Genomic DNA, 25,037 nt, shown 5'->3' with positions numbered 1-25,037 from the left:
ATTCAGTGTGATCTATGACCATACATTCCCACCTGCCTTCATTTATCTGTTCTGCCTGGGCTTTCAGATGGGAGGTAGCACACCTGTGCCAGCAGTCAATTTGGGACTATCAGTTGGGAATGTGTACTGGTGCGTTGTTTCCAGCTGACTCCCATTTGTTATCAGGCCCAGTCACCCAGAGTTTTGTCAGGTGCTCTGGTCTTTGATTAAGATATGGCTTGCACATGTGCTGGAGCAGTATTTCAGCCATGTTGGGGTGACAGCAGCTGTTATCCTATGATGTTTTGTAACACAGACAGTGAATGAAGCTGAAAGCAGCAAGCTTTTTTGTGTTCTTCTGTTACAGTAAAACATCTGGATGTTGTATGAAAAGAGGGGATACTCTCTGACACTTTCCTGTCAAGGCACACTTCCTTACTACTACCTCCCCAGGAAACTATTTAATGCTAAGAAAAGTTCTTGGAAGAAAAGAAAAAGAGCCTCACATACAAAGATCTAAGCCTGGTGTACCTGTGATGTTCTGATTGGGGGGTTTTTTGTATGAATATCACAGAATTACAGATAGGTAGACTACATGTACCAATTCCTGTATTTAAAAAAAATACTGTTTTAGCAGATTATGGTGCTACAAACACGTTAATCTTGGTATAGTTCTACTACCTAAACTATCCTGCTGTATAGTGAGATGATTATCTGGGGTTTGGGTTCTATTTGTGTGTTTTTCATGAGTAGGCCAAGCTGTTTGCAGTTGATACCTAATCACTGTGATTTCCCTTCTGCAGAAAAGTGGCCTCAGGTGCTGTGGGCAGCCTTACCATGCTAGATCCTGTTGGCAGCAGCAGCAGGGCCGGGAAGTTTTTATAATTAGAAGCTTGATATGTTTCTGCTGCTGGGGGTGCTGTGCTTGAGACTTGGTTATGGTTTGCTGTGAGGAAAAACACCCTAAAAAATGCAAAACGTTCGAGATGCCTTTTGCACAGAACTGAGACCCAGCCCTGCCCTTCCTCCGCCGCTGGACGGGAGCACACAGAGCAAAAGGGGAGGCTGCCAGGTGCCGCTGCTGCACAAAGCCCAGGTGGGAGCGATTTTGCCCTCCGGGCCCTGGCGGCAGGAGCGGGGCCGGCTCAGGGGCGCTGCCCGGGCGCCGTCCGGGTGCCGGGGGGCCTCGGCCGGGCCCCTCGCCCAGCGCCCGCCTCGCACACGACGCCGAGCCCGCAGGGCCGGCGGCCGCCGCCGATGCTCCGGCCGCTGCCTCCGCCCGCCATTGGCCGTGCACAGCCCTCCCCCGCTCCCCTCCCCTCCCGGAGCGGCAGGCGCCGGGCAGCGGGGCTCCGGCGCTCCCCGGCAGCGGCGGGAGCGGCGGCGAGCCGAGCGGCGGGGCTCGGGCGCTCCCGGAGCGAGCGCTCCCGGCCAGCGGCGCCGGGGCTGGGCCGGACCGGGGCCGCCCCCGCCGGCGGCTGAGGTTGAGCCGCGCCCGCGCGCTGCAGCCCCGCAGCCTCCCCCGCCCCGCGCCTGCAGCGGGGACAGGCGGCGGCGGCGGCGGCGGCGGCTGCCCCTCGCCCGCCGTGCCCCGGCCGGGGCCGCGCGGGTCGCCCCGGGCACAGGGCGGCTCCTCCTCCATGCGCCGCGGCTGCCCGCAGCGCCCGGCTGCCCCGCGGAGCGCGGAGGCGGCGCGGGGCCGCGCGGAGGATGCCGGCGGGCGGCGGGGCCCCCGGCGGGGCGCGCTCCCTCAGCCCCACCGCGCTGTCCCGCAGCCTGTCCCGCCTGCGCGAGCAGCGCGCCCGCTCGCGGGCCATGCTGGCCCTGGGGGTCACGCAGATGGTGCTCGGCTGCCTCATCGTGGCCGTCAGCTTCGCCGCCCTGGCGCTCACCACCTCGGCCCGCGTCCGCCACTCCTGCCCCTTCTGGGCCGGCTTCTCGGTGAGTCGGGGGGCGCGGGAGGGGGCGGGCGGGACCGGCGCCTCGGGGATGCGCGGCCGCCCGACAGGTGGGACGCGGGCGGCGATGCCGGGCCTCGGCGCCCTCCCCGTGCCGAGGCCGGGCAGGTGAGCTCCTCGATCGGCTGCGCCGTGTTCTGCACGGCTACGGCGCTTCCCCCGCCCCGGCCGGTCCTCCAGCCCGGCAGCAGCGCGGTGGCACTTCCACCTGCCCTTTGGAAGGGCTGGCCGAGGTGGATTGGGTTTTATCAGCAGCGTCGGGTGAAAGTTGGGATGACAAATGAGCCTGTGGCGTTGCCTCAGCCGCTGGTGCCCGTTCCATCGGCGCTGACTTGGGCTCACCTTGAGATGCGGCCGCCGCTCAGGGTCTGGCGCGGCTGTAAATTCAGCCGCGAGCCTTGTGGCGCTGGAGGTGACCAAAGGAGACGAGCACGGTAGCAGTGGGATTTTTTTAAGGTACACACACGGCATGGAAGAGTTCTGCCGAGGAGAGCGCGAGTGCGCCGGGGGGCTGGAGAGGCCGTGGCTTTGGGGCACCCGAGAGCCCTGCCCTGAGGGAGGCTGGGGCTCGCCCCAGGGGAGCCTGCTGCTCTGAGCGAAAACCTTGTTTGGTCTGAACGCAAATCGGGGTTCTCCTGATTCCTTTGTGATATCCTCGTTCGCTTTCATTGTGTCCTGCTAGCACTAATTTAAAACAAACAAAACCAACAACAAACAAACATAAAAGAGTTGATAGTCTGATTCAGGTGGTCTCGTTTAGTGCTGATCAAGAGCGGCTGCGTCTGTGTGTGGGTGCAGTGCACATGGACACATTAGGATAATACTTCTTCATGAAAGCTTTTCTCATAAGCAGTGAAATGGGGCTTGACGTTTATGAAGAATTAGGCATTTCTGAGGGCACTGGTAACAGACTCTGTGTTATTGGTGAAGATTTGCTCCATTTAATTTAATGCGTTACTGGTTTCAATTATGTCTCTTCAGGTCCTTTAACGGACCAGAGAGTTTTCAACTTCAAACGTGCTTGTTAGAAACCAGAACAGTTAGATAAAATATTTTGGGTTATTTAGTTCTGAGCATGTGGTGGAAATGATGTAATTAAAAAAAAAAACAAAACAACTTAAACTATTTAATGTGCTCTTATACCAAATAGGACTTTTTTTTTTTTGAGTCCTTCAGAGCAGAAGAGTCATTCTGAATTAATTATTTAGATATCTTTCTTGATTTTGTTGTATTTTATTCTAGTCTTGAAGAGAAATATGAGTTTAGACTAATAGCATTGATGTTATAATAGTTATTCTATTGAGTTTGATCTTCTGCAAGATAACATGCAATTATTGTGACGATCTGTGGATCTTAGGTTCAGAATCTGGCTGCTTACGTATTAACGTGCTACTAAACCAACACAGCCTTTGTTTCTCACCTTGACAGAGTGAGCAGGAATATGCATAACTGCTTGTGGATTCCTGTAAGCACAACTTTCTCAGTAGCACCTTTTCCCCCACCTCCTGTGTTCTGTGTGCAAAGACACTTCTGGTGCTTATCGTTATGCTCCGAGATAGGCAGGCTGCTTTTCTTACTGTGGATACCTTCTACTCTTCTCTCTGTGCCGTGTATTTCACCGAAAATGTGTTTCCCACTCAGATTTCACGTATGTTAGAGACACCAAAGCTGTGATTCCAGCCTGTGGTAGGATGGGTGGAAGGCTTGGAGAATTGCAAGACTGTTGACTGGAAGGCCTTATGTTCCTGTGTTATCAGAACGAGGCAGGTGTACATTGTTTCCTAAACTAAGAGTTTACTTTTTGAAAAAATCATTCTGCCTTATAAACACTCTGTTGGAGCATTAGAATAAACTTAGTTTCCTCCTATTATCCTTACCTCTAAGTCTCAAGAACTAAGATAAAATAGAGCAGTGTTTGAAGCATGATGAGCCCTAAAAAACTTCTTGAAATTAGTTAATTACACGGCCTTTTCTAAAAGCCATTTGAGGTATTTAGTGAATTTAACAAACACTAGATATATCATCACTCACAGCTGAAAACTGCTTCTGTGGAAGAGTAACAGTCTTTAGCTTGCTTCTGTAAAATACAGTTAAAGAAATAACTACAGGTGGGTTTAAGTGACATGTGAGAAAAATAATGGAACTATCCTTCCCCTCTTTATTTGGTGCCAAAATCAGACATAGATATTCACTGCCTTCATGCAACTTCCCCCTCACTTCTTGGAAGTAAATAACTGAGTCATTTGATACTAAAGTAGCAAATCTGAATCTGATTTTTGTGTGTGTTTATGTGATACACTGTAGTTTTTAGTCATTAGAAATGCAGATCCTGAAAAAGAATAGTCTTGGCATTGGTACATTTCAGCAGTTTTCAACACCAAATGCCCTGTCAATATAAATGAAGGCTGTAAAAATTTGTTAAGAGTCTTTCAAATGTTTCTGAAAATAATTTCCTAGTGTTTGTAACAGTCTAGCTGGTTGAAAAAAAATTTAAAAATTAGATCAGGTGGCATATTAGACTTACAGAAAGTTCTGTAATCAAATGCGAGGAAGGGTTCTGATTTCTCACTTTCTTTTTGAAATCAAATCACGTGACCATATGTGAGAGCATATTTAAAGAACAAGGCATCATAATTTCCATAAAACTTTGAAGAGTTCAAAGCTTATATAAGTATGATCCCATACCTATAACAGTTTATCTTTCAGTGCGTCGTATTAGGAAGATAAAAAGTATCTTCATATATTTTGTATTAAGATATTTTAAGGTAGTTAATCAGAGTCGACCTCACACTGAGCAGAAGGAAATTTGAGGCTTAGATAAGCAGGTACTGGTTAATTCTCTGCATAGGCAGCAGTCATTGGCAAGACCTTGCAATCTGTGTGCTGAAATGCTTGGCAGTTTGTTCCCATTGCAGTTTCCGGAGAAAATGGTGATTTCTTCTTCACATTCTCTCAAATGGGTAAAAGAAAATATTTTTTTTCATATGAGGGAGATGAGCAGGAGTGTCTTTGATCCTGTTAAGAGCATCAAGAACACAGTACCAGTCCATTTTAGTCATGGAAGGATAGGTCTCGAAATTAGGCTGTTCTGGTAGATCACTGAAAGTATGAGCAGTGACAGGGTTATTTGTCTCTCCTGTAGGTCCATAGTTGCTTGAATATGAGAAAATGTTTGTACCCTTTGCCCTTCAGAATGCAAACCACGTGCCAGCTTGTAATGTGTTGGTTCTGTACCTGCCCAGATTGATGGAAGTGCTCCTGCTCAGTGTGCCTGATGTCAATGGTTCCTGTCAGTGTTGGGACAGTAGCAAACCACAGGCTGATGGAGCTGTGGTTGTGTGACTGCAAAAGCAAAATTCGCTTTGTGAAGTCATTTCATGAAATTATTTAGAAGTTTGCAGAGAGATGTTTATCCTGCTACCCCCGATCTTGATCCCAGCAATTTAAGAAAATTACCAGGCTTAGTTGGAGACTAGAGTTCTCACTAGTAGAGAAAAATAATAATAAAATAGTAAATTGAATCACAAGATTAGCCACGTTTCTAAAATTACTCTGGCTTTAGAAATCTTAGCATGTACTTGCTGTGTATTCTTCTATCTCATTTTTTAATGTATAGTTACTTGACAGTCATGTTCTTGTGTGGAAATGTGTTGCTGGAAGATCTTGTGCTGCCTTTCCTTTTTATTAAGTTTCTTCTCAATTGTGCCTCTTTGCGTCCATATCCCATGTTGAGAGCAGATTGATTCTTCTGGCTTAAAAGCATCTTTAATGTAGAATGTTCTCGAGGTTCATGACATGCATGCTTTTTTGTGTTCTTTGAAAAAGGAAACAGATATATGGGGAGGTTGTCGGTGTGAACTCAAACCCAACTTTGCTTTTATGGAAAATGGGAAATATGTTATATACTTGTCTAAGTTATTAACAGAGAAAGCTGAATGTGGGAGCATTTTCTGTATTCTTCTATGACATGGTACAAAATAGGTTTAAAATCCTCAGGTGATGCTTAAAGGAGCTGACTTTCAAAAACTCCCACTTGTCTGTGACTCTGGGTGTTCCTTACATGCAGCAGGTTGTCCTGGCATGTTCCTATACAGAATCATTGTGGAAGTGAAGGGGAGATAACAATGATTCGTTAGAAATTGTGTTTTTCTCTTCTCCATTTCAGCTAAAGGGTTTCTTTCCCTTCCTCCTTTCCCCTGGTCTGTCCTCTTTTGGTATTTTCCATTATTGCCTGTGGACAGTCAGGAGGAATGGAGTGATAGCTGTAGCTTGGGGCAAGGAACTTTAGTTGGCATGAGAAGCCTCTTGCCAACAGTGTGACTGAAAGCAAAGCAAAGCTCCTTGAGAAAGTAACCTTACTGCTCCTGTTGTGTGACACAGCGTGCACTGAACTGGGACACCCTGTAACACATTCATTCATTTGTCTTGGAGACAATAGTTTCATGTCTAGGACTCAAAGGGCAGCTTTCTTGTCCACCTGCTGTAGGTATAAACGAAACTCCAGCTCTATGGTTATCAGGTAGTTTTTCACAAAATGTCCACTATACTTCTGAATGTTCTCTGTGAGAGCTCTAGATACTCTCTGAGAATGTGAGAACCCATAGTATGGGTTGTTTGGTTGAGTGCTCCTGGTTAACACACGCAGCCTGAGAGCTCAGCCTGAAACTCCCTTGGAGGAAACACTGTTTGGTGAGAGTATGTGACCAGATCCCTTCTCTGCAGAGGATTGTTCTAATAGCAGATCTCACGTCTGTGGACTCATGGCTATGATGATTAGTTTATAGTGGACAATTTGTTATTCTGTGAAGTTTTCTGTTGGTTCAGACAATGTTCTCTATCTCTAAATATTCACTTTCAGGCTTCTTTTGGAGGAGTTTGTAGTTCTGGTTTGGGAATTGGGTAGGTAGATTTCCACACAGAAAAACTTCTCAGGAGACTTATCAGACCTCTAATGCAGATTATCAAAGTCAAGCCCAGGGAACAAATGAAACTGATTTGTCTATGTGGCTGTTGAAGATCTTATGTCATTCCTGAAAGATGATGCATCCACACACTAGGGCATTACTTTGATGTTCCTTGCTTCAATTTGGCGAAGTTTAGAAGACCAGGAAATGGATCACTTCAAAAATCCCAGAAGCGACTTGGAAATCCTTTGCTCTTCATGGTCTGGCTAATAAGCCATGGTAAGTTTTTGACAGTGTGATAGTCACAAGCTAAAAGCAGCTCAGTGGATGATACATCTGAGAAAGTACTACTGGCACATTTGACTGATCACTGGTAACTCCTCAGTTAGAAATTGTAAGATGCAGTCTCTGTTTTAGTTACAAATAGTGGAACCTTCAGTTACACATACTTGTGAAAGAATTACACTAACTTTTATTCTTTGAGACATTATCTGTTACTGTCTGCTGCTGTATCCTTTATTAACCACCATCCCTGGTTTTTTCTGACTTCTTTTTTGGATTTGCTAACACCTCAGGTGCATCTTTCCTTTCCTTTGCAAGTTTGTCAGGGCTTTGAAATGTGAGCAGTCTGTGGAAGGAAGTCAGCTGTCTGGAACTTTGTGTCTCAGGAAGCCTGCTAGGGGTGTGTGTTGCTGGTACACGGTGTTGGTACAAAAATATCAGTGTCGCCTGCCCAGGCTTGCTTCTCTGCTTCAAAAAATACATGAGGATTGCAGTGTGTCCTGTCTAGGTAACGGATCATTAGTAATTTTATTAGCATTCTTGGTTTGTACATCCTGACAATATTGTGTGACAGAGAAAAAACCCAAAAACATCCAACCCACAAAACCCGAGGCTGTTGATAGATGCCAGTTAAAACCTGTGGGATTGCTGCACAAGGAGAGGTCATACACATCATAGAACATAAGGACTGAGAAGCCTTGGGTGCATCCTCTGTGCTTTATAGTCCAGGCAGGGCTTTGGGACAGGCATTCATGGGTGAAAATGTTTCCATAGCCTGATGGAATGATAGCAAATCAGACAGCTGGGTAGAGGAACAGTTAGAAAGATGACAGTGTTCCTTTTTAATTCTTTGAACTGTAAATGGTAAAATAACTGTTTGTAACTTCCTGAGGATTTGGGGCTAAGTACAACCTTGAGATTTTTGTCTCCAGTGCACTAGAGAATAGCAGACTCATGGAAGGCAACATTATTTGTTTCATGAGGCATATCAGCTTTTATTGCTTCTGAGTATGTTCTGTTGCCTTAACCTTAAGAGCAATTTAATTAAAAAACTTCCTGTGTTACAGGAAGGAGTAGTGGAAGAAAGAAAAGATAATTATGATAAGAAGCAGGATGTGTCCTGTCTGCAGGGAAGAAATAGCATAATTTTTATTAATCCCATATTATTATAAGTGACCTGTATTCTGAAGTCTTTATTTTTCTGCAGGCAGCCAGACTGCAGAATAAAAATATTATTTTGAGTGAGTCTCTTACTGTTGTCAGCATACAGTCTTTAGTTAGCTGGTTGTGGGTTTGTTTTTGTTTCTGTCTGTAGCAGAAAGACAGATGTATGTCCTATTCTCTTTAGGAATGAAATATTTTTCCTGGATGCTGGTTGTCTTTTCCAGCCTTTTTTTTTTTTTTTTTTTTTTTTGCGCTGAAAGTGTAGGAGCATTTGCTGTAAACACAGCAGATACTGCCCAGGAACTTAGGAGAACCAGCTGTGAGGAACCGGTTAAGTCTGCTGAGAAACTTGGACAGAGCTAAGTATCTTGGTGGAAGTGGGAATTTCTAAGGTCAATAATCTCGTTATTTGCAGCTGCTGAACTTATTACACCCTTATTTTAGTTGTATGTTGTGACTTACTGATAGAATGAGTTGTGAATTATCATGTTTAATTAGCTATTCTTTCACAATTCATTTTTCGGCTCACTCCTGGGCCTTCTGGGATCCAAGGGCAGAAGAGATAATGGGACTCTGTAAGGTGTGAACTGCCTGAAAATATGTAACTTACAGAAGCATAATGACTTCAGTGGCATATTTAGAGAAAGCTACTCTCCTAGAAGCAAGTGGTGTGGTCATTACCTCATCTCTTTAGGAGCAACCACATTGCTTTAGAGGAGCGTTATGCAAATGTGGCAAACCTCGGGAATTTATAATTGTGGAATATTTATACATTAAGAGCATCCTAACTTACGTGCAGACAACATTTTAAGATGAAAATGCCCCAAAGCCTAGTCTTCCATCTTTGGCAAAGTCACAGAATCATTGTTGTCTACCCCATAAACAGAGCTGCTGTCTGGTTATAAGGACACTATGTTGGTAATGCCTTCAAAAGTTCTTGCTTGTTCTGTTTGAAACTTCGGTCCTGTCGCCAGTATTTTTTATCATTGCTATTTTTGGTGGTCTGTGGATGTGTCCGTATCAGTGTTCTAGTTGTGGTCATGTGTGTGCTCCCACGCAGTGTTCCTGTACACCAGGGAGCGTTCTCAGAGCACACAGACTCCACTCCTGGGGGATCAAATGAAGCCAGAAGCTGAGCTGTAAGAACTCAGTAAATGGAATCTCACTGCTGGGAAGAATGAGGTCCCTGGACCAGACTGGAGCCTGTGTGAATAGTCACTCATCCATGCAGTGCATGGTGGGGATGCTCTCAAGACCAGATTCTTTTGCAAACAGATTTGCTCACGTTCCATTTGCTCTTTGGTAATTCAGGTAAAACCTGTAAGGCCAATCTGAAAGCTCCTGTCTTGTGCAGAGGATGTGAACTCCCTACCAATTACTAGAAATGCTTTGTGCTGGGCAGAACTTTCCTCCATCCTGGTTACATCTACAGTGGTAATTTGATGCAGGTCTGCAGATTAAAATAGCCAGTTCTGAGGAGCAGATGCCAGTGCTTGGTGTGTTACTTTTAAGGGCCTTGAGTAGGCAGAGTACTTTTGAGCTAATTTGCAGTAAATGGGAAATACTTACTTGAATTACTGCTGCATCACTTATAATGAGACATTGTTTTCCAATAGATTGTGGTTTAAAAAACAAAGGAGTAATTTCACAATATTCTAAAAAGTTTAGACTTGCTTGATTTTATTATTTTCATATTCTGATAACAATGAGAAAACGTAAGCGCTTTGAAGAATATGTATTTTTTTGATTAAAGGAGGCAAACTGAATTTAACTCTTGGATTTCTGATCTTTATAACAGCTTGATTTAAACATGGATAGTTGGAACAGTAGCACAGTTTAAAACTTCTGGGTCTAATTTATAAAGTAGGAGTTACTCTACTTTGCAAACCTGCTTTTGGTTTTGAATATGAACTTTCCTCCTTTCTAGAAGCCATCATCATGAGTAATTTCTGTTCTGCAGAACCGGCAAATCATGTCCTCACTGATAACCGTACAGGTTTGTTGTTTCTGTCACTTACAAAGCGTCAGTCTCAACAGAATTATTTTCATGTGTGGGGTATAATGTACTTATGGGGGAGGGTTTGCTACTGTTTTAGCAGAAAAGAGCATGGCTTAATCTGAAGATTTTAGATAAGCCTTCAGTGCCAAGTGAGATAAAAACAGGTGGTTTTAAACTGAACACACTTAATCCAGAGACACTGAGAGATAATAAACATGTAGCTTTATGCTGTCTCTTTTGTGTTCACTCTCTTCAGAGAAGAAACTTTTTCATCTGTGTGAAAAATTGTTTGCTGCGATTTTTCAGATTTGTGACAGATTTTATTGTCTGCTCAAAAAATTAAGGTTTAAACTACTCTCTAGTTTAAAAAAACAAACGAAACAAGCACTGAGCATTCAATGTAAAGAGCTATGGGACAGCATAACTTACCAATAATAAACACAAGTAATTATATCACTATTATGCCTTCCAGTGAGTGTGGTTCTGTCAGAACAGTTAAACTCCATAGTTTTCTTTTGTTAGAGCGGTGAAAGCATTTGTTGACTAATGCTACTAAAATAAGAGGTTTTCAAGTTCTGACTCTGTAAACAGTCATCAAGAACTTTGATGGTGCTGTGAGCATGTGTGACACTGCCATGTCATTCTGAAAATAACATTGGTAGAAGGTGGTTTTGTCATATCTTTAAAGCAGCTGTAGTTCAAACAAATTTTATCTTTCCGGAGGCTAAATACAAAACCTTTTGAAAACTTGTGAAATATACGGCTAAAAAAAAATATTACACTCTCCAGTGCAAAGGCTCCTGTCCTGTGTTTGTGTTGATATGACGGGAACTCAGTCTGTTTTATGTGTCTCAGGTCATCCGGAGTATCAAATATAGACTTGACTCTTTACTTGTTTCCACTTAAACAGAAATTTTGGGGGGGAAGGGGAGGGGTATAAGACCACTTACACGTTCTTGTGGCAAGTTTCAGTTTTATGTTTGTGAGCTGAAAGTAAAAAATGCATTTAGAAAGCTCCTAATGAAAATGTGGGATCTTTAGATGAAGAACCGAGGAGCTTCCTCTTGCTTGCCTATACAGATGTGATTTGTATCTGAAAGGTTACTGTGTCTATTGCAAATGGGAATAAACCGAATGGATGCTGTTGTAGCCCTTTCTGCCTTGAAAATTGCTTTCCAAAGAGCAATGTTAATTCAAGAAGTGTTGGATTTGAGTTTTCATGTTGCAGTGGTTTTAAACATAATAGAGTTTTCATGTGAAATAAATTTTCATTGCATGTAAAGAGTAAAAGGGAGCACCAAAAAGAGTAATTCTGAGTTTGTCACAAATATTTCGTTGTAAAGGATACTTGAAAAATGTTGACTTAGTGAGCAGAGCTTTATTTAGATACATCAGAATGTTATAAATAATTTTCATGTTCAAAATAACATTAAAACCAGAACAAAGCAAGCCAGAAAACACCACTGGAGTGGGAGCGGTGGGGAAGGAAGGAAAATACATGCAGGATAATGGCTCATGCCCTTGAGACACATTATCATTGTGTCTGTAATTGCAGTACTCCCTTACAGCTGCACCACATGATTCCTCTGATGCATCTCTGCCACTCCTCCCACAGAACCTGCTGCATGGAACCAGAGAGAATAGTGAGGGCAGGACAGACGGGGTAGCAGGTGCACTTTGTCTGCCTCGTAATGCCGCACACCTTGGGTAGGATGTTAACAACTTGTCCACGTTGCCTTTTATCCCTAAACCAGCAATGCTTGTCCTTGCAGAAGGACAGGAGTAATGAGTAGGAGTCAGATTGGATGTATAGACTTAAGCCCTTCACATAACCACTTCTTCACATTTTCTCTGGTACAAGAGGGGACGTTAACTTTTTTAAGGAGTTCCTAACAGGTACACCTCTTGTCCTGTTTATTCTTGTGTGATGTATATTGCTCTGGGCCTAAGGAATTTATAATAATTTAGGATTACTCCTTTTCCTCCCTTAAAAATTTTCCTGCATTGCTTATGAAATTTGGAATGAAGCTTCACAGTCAGACCATGCTTTGAGATCCCGTGAAATATTACAATAAGCAGTTACAAGCAACAATACTAAAACATTGCTGGTTTTGAAGTTCATGTTAATTTAGTAAATATTTTCTTTCCTACCTAAGTAGTTTAAATCTTCAATGAGCTTTTCCTTTAAGCTTTTCAGATACTCACACTGTGGTTTGACAGACTCATTTCTCTTGATATGCAATATTTGCCTTTTGAGGGGAGAAGAGCCTTTACTGTAAAAGCAGTAATGACAGTACAAACAAAGTGTTGTACAGATAATAAGGATTACCAATGTCTGGTGGCATTTGGTGTCCACCAGAGACCATGTGCTCACCTTCCCTCACTAACCTTCCTGTGAATCAAGTGTCTGAAAGACTGGATATCAAACCAGCTATTAGGAAAAGTCCCCAGTGAGAGTACCTGTCAGTCCTAGGTGAGGATTGTCTGAAGAGTTCAGCCATACCCATCACTGGTTTGTGAACCTAAATTGGCAAGAAGGCAGAAGGAAGCAAAACCATTTTCTACTTCTGACTGTGTCCCTTCCCCTGCAGCAATGCCCTTTTTGCTCCTGGGACTGGAATTCATCACAAGGCAAATTGTAATGTCCTTCCACTTGATAGTTTCTTCTCACATCCTGACAGTTTAAAAACTTGCCTTCCAATATGAGTTGTTTGGGGTTAGCTTAAGCTTTTGTCTCAATCAGCTGTTTTGGTTCCTAACTATAGAAGTAATTATTTTGTCAATTAACCTATTTTGAAAAAATGGAGAAGATAAGAAATAATGGGGGCAAAAGGAATGAATTTGAGAGTTACAGTTACTTTTCAACCTTGAATTGCAACAGGCTTTTTTTTTGCCTTTTTTTTTTTTGAGTTTGGTTATTTTGGGATTCTGAAGATTTCTCCCTTCATCAGTGTCTGATTTGATTTATATAGTGTTGATGAAACCAGAGAGGTCGGTGAAGAATTTTACCCACGGAAAAGTAATTCTATATGCACTAACATTTAGAGCTCCTGGAAAGTAAAAATCCATTTAATTTTTTTGTTTATACTTAGGTATATTATATTTAGGAACTATATGGGGGTCCCCGAACAATGTATTTCCTTGGATCTACTATATTTGACTTAATCAAGAACAAGAATCTGATGCCAAATTGAATGCTCTAGTAATGAGCTGTAGCCCAAATTCTTGAGAACTAGATAATTTAGAAATTAGAGCAATGTTTTAAACAATATTTCCCTGGTTCAGAAAGGTCTAAAAATACTTCTGGTGTCTTGTGTCTGTCTGTTAACCATATAACATCAAAATCGTTAGACCTCCTTTGCCTCCAGCCTAAGGGCCTCAGCAATCAGTGTTTTAGACACTTTAGCTGTTACTGAAGTAATTCTTGTGTAGAGTTCAAGAAGGTAAATGAGACCAATGTTAGGAGCAGCTTTTGTTTTGGTTTTGGGTGAAACGTTACAGAATGCAGCGCTGAAGCTGTGATCTGTTTCAGCCAGTTGGGCAGTGAGTTCCATCTGTAGGGGAACATCTCAGCAGGTCCCAGCTGCTCTGAGGTGTCCTACAGCTTCACCTGTCAGCAGGGGCATGCCCAGCCTTGTCCCTGTTCCCCTGGGACCCTGCAGGAGCAGCCAGAGCTGGGCTCTGTGTGAGTTACGTTAATTAAACCCTGCCTCACTGGCACTTCAGCAGCACCAAAGAGAGCTCATGGATCAGAAGTTCTGACTTGGGCACAGACCATGGAACGTGCCAAAGGTGGATGGGATGGGAAAGGCTTATACTTAAAAAATAGTACCAGACTTTGTGAAGTGTTCTGTTTTCTGAAAGCAGAAAATTCAACAGTCAGTGTAATTATATTTGTTAGAAGCCCACAAGAAGCCTGTGGATTAACAATAATGCACAGTGATTACATTAATCAGTAGGCTCTTGTGGAAATGAGAGGTTGAATGGTATAAATACATATAATGATATTTTGGATGAAGTAAAAGATGCTTTCTGAGGAGATCATCCTGAAGAAGATGAAAAAATATAATTATACAAACAGATCTGGAAAAAAGGATTCCTTTCTTTTCCAATTAAATTGGCAGTGAATAGATTGAGAAAGAAAAGATAGGCTTGTATATTAAAGAAGGTACTTTCCCTAGCATGGAAAAAGATACCCCCTATAGCTATTTAAGTAAAGTTATAGTTGGATGGGGTGTGGTTTACTGGATTTCTCAGAAGCAGGCATTGACTTCAGTGTAAGGCAATAAAATGTATTAAAAATGAATGTATTTGGTGTCTGTTAAAGAATACCTTGGTCATTTAACTGGGAGAAATGTTTCCTTCCCCAGTTGCCACTTGAAATGCCTGAGGAGTGGGAAGATGAGAATAAGCAAATAGTGTGTTCCCAGACAGGATTCACACCTCCTCAATCCCCAAAGAGCTTTCTTAAGAAATGTGCTATCTGTTCCCTCTGTGTTCCCACATCTGACAAGTGATGATCTGTTACTTTACTAAGCTCTAAATATGCCCTACCATTGGATAACAAGGTTGTACAAACAGGCTGAGGGAACTCTAATAAACGTAATAGTGAGGAATAGTTCTTGCCATTCTTTGCCTGAGAAATCAAAACTTTTCTAGCTTAACCTACCCATGTTCTTAAAAAATAACTAGTGCATGTTGCAGGGGCAATGAATTCTGTAGTTTCCCTGACCCAGTGGTGTGTAGCAAGGTTTTAAGGAATGTGCCAACAGATAATGCAAGGAATATTTCCTAGAAATCCAGGATTGTAATAGTAGCATTAGTCGAGTCGTAGTTTATAATCTTGTGGAATAACAAACATACAGAATTAATCCTCTGAAATATTACTGGAAATTCTGCAAATTGTTGTTGGTTTGGTGTTTTGTTAATTTTTGGAGGGTTTTTTTGCTTAGTGGGGATATTTTTGTCTTTTTTTTGGTTGGTGGGATTTTATGTTTTGTTGTTTGAGTTGGGTTTTTTAATATATAATGTGGGGATTTCATAATACGGTATTGAAACAAACTAGAACAGAATAAGCTGACAGCTGATCTTTGAAGGATGTACTGCGTGTCGGGGTGGGTTTGTTTGTTTGTTTTCCTACAAAATAGAGGCCAATTATTCAGGAAGGGAAAAAAAGTGAGAGTCAGGAAATGATTTTGCTTGATGAGGTAATAATATCAGCATTTTGACTGTAACCTTTCTGTCTGTGGAAGTGAGGGTCTCCAATTCCTGTATTGAGCAGCTGGGAGCTGTGCCCTGGTGGTTTTGTCAGGTTGCTTTGGCTCCCAGCTCACCTTTGTGCTTGAATGCAGCTGCTGTGTGTCCCTTCATCAGTAAATGAAACACCTTCTGCCTTTCTGTTATGTTTTTCAGACCTGTGATCTCTTCCACTGCTCCCTCTCCTTTAGCTCCTTCATAGAAAGTGTTGATCAGAGGAAAGTTTGCAGAATCCAGTTGATTTTTGTCTGAAAGTAAAAAATGGTTAAATATGATTCTGTGTAGTTTTTTAACTAATTATGCAGTCCCCATAGGGAAACAACCAAAACTCAACCCACCAAAAAAACCCTCAACCAGAAGGCATTAAATTTCTAATTGATTTTAATAATGTTCCTCCCAGTTTAATTGTATGAGGAAGAGAAGAAATAGCACAGTCATAAAGTTAATGCTTACAGTGTATGATGGAAAGGACAGGATTGTTTCATGGTCTTCCATCAGTATCTCCTCTTGCACCAACGCAGGTAACAGGCTGACTTCCAAATGACACAGATTTGCTGAGGACATGAAAGTAATGTCCTAAATAAAAATGGAATCAGACTTGAGGAAAAGCATTGTGGAAATGATGCTTGTGATTAGGAAGATACTTGGAGTCTTCTCCAAGTTTGTTAAGTAGTGTAATGGTGCTGCCTGGGCTGCCTAGGCTGCTTAAGAGTAAGTGCAGGTTTGGATTTGAAAGCTGCAAATTTCAAGTGTGATCAGGGATGAAAGAATTAAGAAAAGTCTGCTACTATAATCTCATAGAAACTGCCAGAAACTCAAAAGAATGTTTTTGAACAGTGATCACATACTAAATAACATTATCTTCATAGGCTCTAATTAACTGCCAGAAAGATTGTCCTTTCTGACAGTTTTTTCCGTTTGCCCCTGTTGACCCACAGAAACAGAATATCCCGATTCGTATCCAGAAATTTATTTGACAAAAATAAAAATTCAATCATCAAAATGTGGGTATATAACAAAAACTTATTTACATTATAGCAAAACAATAAAAACTTAGCTCTGTTATAGCAAAAGGAGGTTGAAGTAAATCAACAGGGCAAGCGAAGGTGACATGGACTCTAAAATGGCACCAAAGGCTGATTGTTTTTCTCTGTATGTGATTTCATTATGGACACAAGCTTCATTGCACTTCATAGACTCAGATGGTAAGACTTGACCTGCAAGTTTTACTGATGTAAGACTACATTTTGAGTGTGGGTTTTTTCTTCTCTTTTTCCCTGCAGCCTAGTGGCCTGCATGAATTTAATACCTGATGGTGTGTAACTAACTGGGCAGCAGCAGTAGCTTAGCAACATCAGCTAGTGCTGGTGCCAAAGAACAGTCTTGGCTTTCATCCCTTTAAAATGCCAGCTGGTCCTTTAATAGTCTTTCTATATTTAGAGATTAATTGATTGTTGTGTTTTAACTTGTGGGCCTAGGCTGGATTTCACCATTAGATTGTTTGATAAGGAATTTGGGAGCCTCAGAAGTTTTAACTGTAGGCATTGATATAAGATTTAGGAAGGGCATGGTAATAACTAAAGCCCCGAGTTAAATACTTGGTGATGGAGAGTACACAGAAACCTTCCTTACTTCCAATTCACTGTAAATGAGCAAGCAAAGCTGCCTAAATGTACCAAAGGAGTGGTAAACTGCATTGTCTGAGAATTATGAGGTTCTCTTAATAAATAGTAATGTCCAATAAATATATAATATAAGTAAATTAGAAAATAAATTAGTATTACAAACATATTCTGATTCCGTGCTTATATGTATGCACACACTGAAATAAAACATCAAGAATGTATTTTTTTTACAGAAATCTTGAAATTATAGAAGTGTGCACCTGGCATGGGTCTCAACAGCTCATCTACTCTATTTTCGCTGTGAGATCCATCTGTAAACAGCAGCATCCCCAGCTGAGTGTTTGTTTAGATGTTCCTAAAGTTAGGTAATAAAGGAAACTGTGTAACCTTTATTACATCTTCCAGCATTTAACTACTCCTGTGCTAGCATGAATCTCACGCATTAAATCTATATATCCTAATATGGAATGTAAATTCTTTCTGCAAGTTAAGCTTCTGATTTTTTTTTTTTTTATGCATATGTGGTGGACACAAGGGCAAATTATTTTGTTGCTATTCATTTGTTGAGGTTTTTTAACTGACTGGAAAAAATGCCACTGTTCTTCAGCCTGAGTAAACCATACAGAACCTTCTAACTTCACTTAAAGTGGTTTTCTAAATCTCTTTGCATCTTTATTTCTGACCTAGATTCCTGACAGTGGTTGGGTAGATTTAATGAAATGTGGGCAAGCTGGGCAGAGCATTCTTGCTGAGAATCTTCACCAGTGCTTATTGCAGCAGAATGGATGTATGTGCAATCTGTACGTATGACATTCCTGCTAATTTGTTCCCAGGTGCTGTCTGTGCCCCTGTGCTCCTCTGTCACTTTCTTATTTATATTTTGATTCCTGATTAAACTGATCCTCAAGTCCTTTTCTGTAGTTTTCCCATTTTCTGACAGTTAGGGCCCCTTATGTATCAATACCTTACTTTTCTTGAGTTTGTTACTTTTCAGCAGCATTAGAACATCCTCATTTGCAAACATCTTTTAATTTCCTGTTTGAAATACTTGCTTTTCATTTTTCAAGGTTCTTAGGTTGGTTGTGGTACCCACATGTCTCCCAGCTTCAGGTGATGTGTGCATGGTTATCTCAGTGTGTCTCCACAGAACTGCAGGGGTTCCATGTGCACTTGCAGAATGAATTGTGCACAGTGGGCTTTGATTCATCCTCTGGAGCTCTCTGAGCTTGCCGACTGGATAACACTAAACTGGAAAGTGTGCTTCCGCAGCTTTGCTAATGCTGTCTGGCTCTGGATGGGCATTTAAATCCATGGGCTCAGACTAGAGCTAGATCTTGTTCCTAAAGGCTCAACAAAACAACCAAAATACACCCCAAATAAGAACAGAAAAAACAAACCTCCACACCCTACCACAAAAAAACCCCAAACAAAATGTAACAAGCAAGCAAAAAACACAAACAAACCAACCCCCACAAGCACCCAACCCAAACAAAGCTTGCCAAAGCAGCCGTGCTCCAGAGCCGTGGATGGTGTGGATGTCGGCTTCCCAACAGCATCTGTTCCCTCAGCAGCTCTGGCCTACACTGCCTGTGGGTGTAGACACAAACATGTTTTGGTAAGCTGCACACACTGCCTGTGCTAATCCCACATAACAAGCTTTCTGAGGGGTACAAACTCTTGGGTGATGGCTGGAGATTTTGGGTGGGTTTGGTGCCACTTTGTGGCGCTGTGTGTTTCAGTAAGCCGTGCCTACTTGGAGGACTGAAATTCATCTCAGGTTTTTTTATTGATTCTGATTCACATTCATACCCTTGAACTTTTAAAAATATTGAATAACTGGTCATAAATACCTGTTCTTGAAAAAATCCAGAAGGTATTTTCTATGGAGAAGGTTGGAGAATTTTTGATGAGAGGGGCTTTCCTGATAGCTAATGGACAAGTCCTGTGATTTTGTGCTGCTAGAACAAACTTTACATGTCCCTCTTTGGCTTCAGCTGGTTTTGTCTTTCTGCTTTAGTCCCTGTATGATCCTCTTGCCACGCTGTAATAATCTGACAGTGTCTGGTTCATTAGAGCTGCTTTTGGTAGTAGGTGTAATAGCTGTCATTGAAATGATTTTTTAATAAGTATGTAGGATGTTTCATGTTTGTAAATCTGCCAGTTATTAACACTTTCACATGTTTTCTAGTTCCATTCTCTCTCATTGTTCCTCAGAGGAATTACTGTACAAATACTTGCAGAAAATTACTTTCTGTTGTGTTTATATAACCCTGCTAAAAGGTTTTATAAATTGGAAGCCAGCACTATGCAACCCAAGTCATGTTTGACTCGAGCCATAGCGGAAGATTACTTTGAATATTTTAATAGTTTTCTAGTTAAAAGTCTTCTGCTTTGATTTTAAAGGTATTTGGTATGCAACAGAGAACAAATTATAGCCTTTTACTGACAGATAAGTGGTATTGTAAAATCACAAATGTATATAGTTTGTCATTTTCAGGAGAAGGAAAAATGAAGATTCAGATTTTCAGGGTAGTTTAGAAGTATTAATTACTGTGATTTCCTTTCAGTGTTGAATCTTATTTACTTCATCTTCTTTGAAAATTCTAAGCTAGGACTGTATTCCAACTAATATCAAGGTTTGATATGTTAGTGATTTCTTTTCATGTATAAGGTGGAGATGGATTTTATAGCTTAAAAATGACACGCCATTACAGCATACAGAAAGATAGTTTACTGCCTCCTTGTAGAATCACTAAATGCACAATAAAAAACATTGTTTTAGTTTCCAAATACTGGCAGTGAGTTCTAGGAAAGCACTGTGCTGTCCTGCACAGACTGACTCACTAAAATGCTCAGTATGAAGGCTTGCGTAGAGCTCAGGGTTTCTTTACTGTTGAAAGCACATCCTGCAGACTGCAAGGAAGTAAGAAAAGGTGAGAAATTAGGGGAAAAAATATAATTGAGAGGTTGCATATTTGAGGACAACAAACTCATGCAAGTGACTGATTTGAGAAAGCTTCTCTTGCTGATTGCCGCTCTTGGAGATCTTGACGTAGAAATAAGTGGGTTTCTTTGGCTTACCCAAGATGTAAATCAATTTGAAGGAACTTTTCAGACCACGTTTCTGTTCTGTTACTACTACTTACAGAGTTGGTTGGTGTGTTAGAGAGTATTTAAGAATGTGGCAAACTGCTTTTTCTTTGAGTATTTCGAAACCAGCACCATTACATTTTTGTGTCCCTGGGTTACAATTGCTAAATAGGTAACTTATTGCCAATTTCAAAATTGTACATATGATTTTATTAATTTTTTTGAGTACGCATAACCTTTCTGTCAGGAAGGAAGACAAGAACTTCAGGGAATACAAGAGCAACTGTGATATGGGAACAGAGTGCCAGATCCTAGCTTTTAACTCTCTTGTATCTCAGGAAGATATTTTAAAGAAATTAATGACTTCTTAATATGAGTTTGCCATCAGTGGCATAGCGAGAATCATGGGTTCTGGAGCACAATATATACAGTGGAATTACAGAATGGCCTGGGCTGGAAGGGACCTTAAAGCTCATCTCATTCCATCCTCCCTGCCATGGGCAGGGACACCTTCCACTAGCCCAGGTTCCTCCAAGCCCCATCCAGCCTGGCCTTGGACACTTCCAGGGATCCAGGGGCAGCCACAGCTACTCTGGGAACCTGTGCCAGGGCCTCACCACCCTCACAGGGAAAATTTTTTACCTAACACCTAACCTAAGCCTGCTCTCTATCAGTTTGGGGATATAATTTTGATAACCATTTTATAAACCTATGGTTTCTGTAGTTAGTGGAAGGTCCAAAAGCATGCTAAAAATTAAAAAAATGGCTCATTATCCTTGAATATGCAGTGGTTCAGCGTTTTGATGTGTAATAAAGGTTCAGAATGCCCTTTATTATATTTAGTTATAACCTGAGTAACAAACTGTTCACTTCTATCGTATTTTGAGATATAGCGAGGGATTATTTCTGTATTTTAACAGCAGCAGTGCAGTGATTTTTTTTCTCTGCTGAGACAATAAAATGAGATGTTAATTGGGCAGGCAGCAGTGCAACGTTTCACTGAGCATGGCCTGCAGAACTGCCAGAGCAGGAATGAGAAAGTTTTGCAGTCTGCAGCACTAGGCGTCAATTACTCCTCTGTGAATTGTGCGTTTGTCATGCAGTGTCTCTGTTGCTTCTCCATAGCTTTACTGATCCTTCAGACATTTTCAGAAGTTTACAGAATATATCTGCAAAAGACATAGCTTAGCTTTCATGTTGAATATTAAACTTTAAAGGGGATAAATTATCAGCTACACAACAGAATATTTTTAATTTCACTGTCATATTTTTATATCTCAAGTACTTTATTTCTTTTTTGGCTGCTTGCTAGGAAAAAATATACACTTGTTTGCACTTATATTAATAGTTACAGTATTGCTTTTAGCTTTAATGATGTTTTAAAATTTGGTTTTCGTTACATTTTTCTGCCAGTTCTCTGACTTCACTTCTCTGGCCCTTTCTTTTTCATATCCCATTTCCCCAGTGCCTGCCTGCTGCGCAGCTCCCTGTTTAGCAGTTACCTGCTTTTACTCTTTGTGCGTGCGTGTGAATTTAAAATCAAACAAATGAAAAACTACTAAAACAAAACCAAACCCCACTGAGAACTGACAATGCTCTCTACCTCCTGTTTTGATAATGCCCTAGATGCTGCTACTGATTTCTATGTCTCAAGATGGGAAGTAGGATAGGAAATCTAGAGGGAGGAGAAAGGACAGATTTGGTCTTTTTTCCTTCCTGTTATGAGCAGCAGTAACAATTTTGCTGCCTCTCCTGCAGTTTTTTTGTGCTCTAACACAACAGTTCTGCAAAATGATCGAGAGTACTTCTTGGTACTATTTCTTGTGAAGCTGTATTGGAATTCTGGAACAAGTTGGGTTTGAGGTCTTTCTGTAAAATAAAGACTGACAAAATGAAGGATGCATCTTTCACTTTTTGTGGATAGAGAAGTCCTGTGTCCTTTAAAGCAGTTATTAGCAGTGTAAGAAGCTAATGAAAACAATTAAAACATGGGTGAGGGTCCCTCTATCACCACCAAATTTCTGTGGCAGTTTCCATAGAGGGGATGTCAGGAGAGAGGTTAAGAACCTTCTGAGGTAACTACAGCAGGGATGAATTATGGATCTCTAAAGGTGTCTTGTCTGAAATTATTTTGAAAAACTACAACAGAACTTGTCTATTCCAACATATTATAAGCAAAATCTGACATGCTGTATAAGATGTTCTAAGTTCATTAAACTTTGCAACATTTCAGTGAATTAGCAATGAGCTGTTTTAATTTGCAGACAGTCTGAAGCATGGGAAGCTGAGATGACCTACTTAAGTGACAAAGATTTGTGCTTCCCAGAATCAGGAAACCTACTCTTTGCAAAAAGACCCAAGCTTTCCAGCTTCCTTTGTATTTTCTTTCGGAGTCTGTTACCTTTTTTTTTTTTTTTTTTTTTCATGTCATTAGACTTTCCTTAGGTGATGTCTTTAGCCATTGAGCGACTGTTTGTAACCCTGTGAAAACGCATACATGGTACTGTGGTGTGTGGTACTGGTCTAAAGCAAGGCTTAATGCCTTGTGGTGTAACAAAGGATCTATAATGTCTGGGAACAGTTTTACAATGAGTAGGAAAAAAATTCTGAAGGAAGTGGGATGAGAAGATGTAGATGAAAGTTCCTTTATAGATGAAAGTTCCTATGTATGCTGAAACACAAAAATGACAGAGAGTATGATGATTTCTTTCTATCCCAGGGAACAAAATCAGTGTCATTTTAAGAGAGTAATTGAAGTTTTTTGCAAGAATTATTTATCGAGAGAATTGTTAAAATGAAAAAGATTCCCAATCCACATTAATACTTACTGAATGCTGGATATTATTGTATTTTGTTTTTGACAGCCCTCATCATTCCTTCCTATTCAGTTTTTTTTTTTTTCCTCTTTCTTTAAGGACAATTTAGTGACACAGAAACTGTGATTAATTGATGATGTCTGTGCCACCTTTGAGATCAAAATGAATTTCTGTTATAATTCTTAGTTTCTGTGTGTCCCAGGTCTCTTCTTCTGATCCCTTTGACTCCAGAATCAGCAGAAGTGTGGTTTTTTAGTCTTTGGTATTCTGACCTCATTTTCTGGGCTGATCTTGTATCCAGTCCTGCAGCTGAGATGTGCTGGTGTTGCTGGACGGGTTTAGGATAACCAGGCTCTGGATCCGTGCAGGTGCTGCCCAGCTCTGGCTCAGCTCCTCAGCTGGGACTCAAGGCACTGCAGTTTGGGTTGCTGTGGATTGTGCGGGGTCCTTAAAGTGATTTTGCACTGAGACATTTAAAATTTCCTAATGTTCCACTGGCATTCTGTTGGGGTGTTTCGGCAAGACTGACATATGCCAGGTTTAGATGCTCTGGTGCAATTCACTCCTCTTTTTTTCCTGTTATTTGTTCTTGCAGATGAGTCACTTGATATTCAGGACTGTCTTGTATTCAGGCCAATTTAGCACTTGTCAGCTTTGCAAAATGCACTTAGCAAAAACTACATACGAATGCCAAATTATGTATGTGCACCCATGGACTGCTTTGAGGCCCAATTATTGGAATTTTCTGTAGACTCACTTTGATTCTTTGTAGGAGCTGGATGAGTTTTTAAAAAACTGATTTACAGATTGCTTTACAGTTCCTATGTTTCATTCCTGCACCAAAATAACTTCCCTGCAAAACAATACAGTGTGCTATATAAATAAAGGTGAGTTTTAAAGGGGAAATAGCTCAGAGAAATATTCTGGACAAGTTACTCGTTTTCTGGCTCTAGGATGATGCTGACAAATGCTGTTTGTTAGGATCTCTGCTCTCCTTTCTGTAGATTAGAGCTGCATTTCTGTTTTGGATTGGAAAGGAATGTAGCAGTAGTTGTCTATAACTTGGCAAAGAGTCAGCAAAAGTTTTTGATTAGATGAAGAACTTAATTTTACTGACCTGTACTCAGAAGTGCCTCTCACTTCTAAATTTTTCTAGTTGTAGATTTGGTCATAATTTTTTCTTTTGGTGTAGAATTTTTTTCCTGGAAGTATTAGTTAATTTCTTTGTTTTGGTTTTTAACTTCCTTATGAAAAGAGTAATGTAGTTGTGAATAAGTTTACTTTCACAGTGAGAACATTGTTCTCACCTGTGTTACCGAGAGAAAAAGGCTTCTGGAAGATTCATTCTGTTGAGACTACTGAGTTACCCTAAAATCAGTCAAATAGAAGATTGCTTTTTCATTTGTTAAAGTTTGCATAAAAGATGTTAAAGCTTTTTTTTTAGTGTTATAATTAGATATTTCATATAATTTTTGAACTGCTTGATCCAGCAATCAGCTGGGGGAGGAGTGGAGAGAGACGACAGGATGTACTGGCTGCACAGACCTTTCATTTCGGGTGCCTGTGTGCTCTGAATGATGTGGCTGCATCTCCTTGGTGTCTGACCTGTGGCCATGCGGTCCCCTGAGCTGTGTGCACACACAGTGCCCATTGTCATCTCAGCTCTGCGCCTGCACAGTGCACGTACTCTTGCACGTGCAGGTCCCCGAGTCTGGGACTCACCTTCTGCTGGGGTCTGTGTGAGGAGAGCAGGAGAATTCCAGCTCTGGATTCCTGATCCAGCTGCTATGTGTGGGCTACTTCAAGTACCCGAGGCTGGTTTGAGCTGGGAGGTCTTAGATACCTGGGTAGGGAAAAGCTAGGGAAGCTGTGGGAAAACTGAATCCCATTTAGCAAGCTTTGAATCTTTTAATTCACTTTTTGTCTAATGAAAATCAGTAGTATTCTAGATGCTTTCTAATATC

General features: G+C 41.3%; 1 protein-coding gene across 2 annotated transcripts in view; it reads left to right on the top strand.

Annotated features, from left to right (window-relative positions):
* The first annotated feature begins 1,871 nt into the window (after nt 1-1,871).
* ENTREP2 (endosomal transmembrane epsin interactor 2) overlaps nt 1,872-25,037 on the top strand; it is a 95,916-nt gene continuing 72,750 nt past the window's right edge. For both annotated transcript variants that reach the window (XM_066195916.1, XM_066195915.1), the window contains exon 1: nt 1,872-1,920. The gene's annotated coding sequence lies outside the window, so the exon portion shown is untranslated. The remainder of the gene's footprint in view (nt 1,921-25,037) is intronic.

This window comes from Chamaea fasciata, unplaced genomic scaffold (assembly GCF_029207755.1).
Source record: "Chamaea fasciata isolate MVZ Bird 193981 ecotype frontalis unplaced genomic scaffold, bChaFas1.0.hap1 SCAF_14, whole genome shotgun sequence".
NCBI classification, from domain to species: Eukaryota; Metazoa; Chordata; class Aves; order Passeriformes; family Sylviidae; genus Chamaea; species Chamaea fasciata.
The sequence above is the reverse complement of the archived record's forward strand: the minus strand, read 5'-3'. Positions and strand labels throughout refer to the sequence as shown.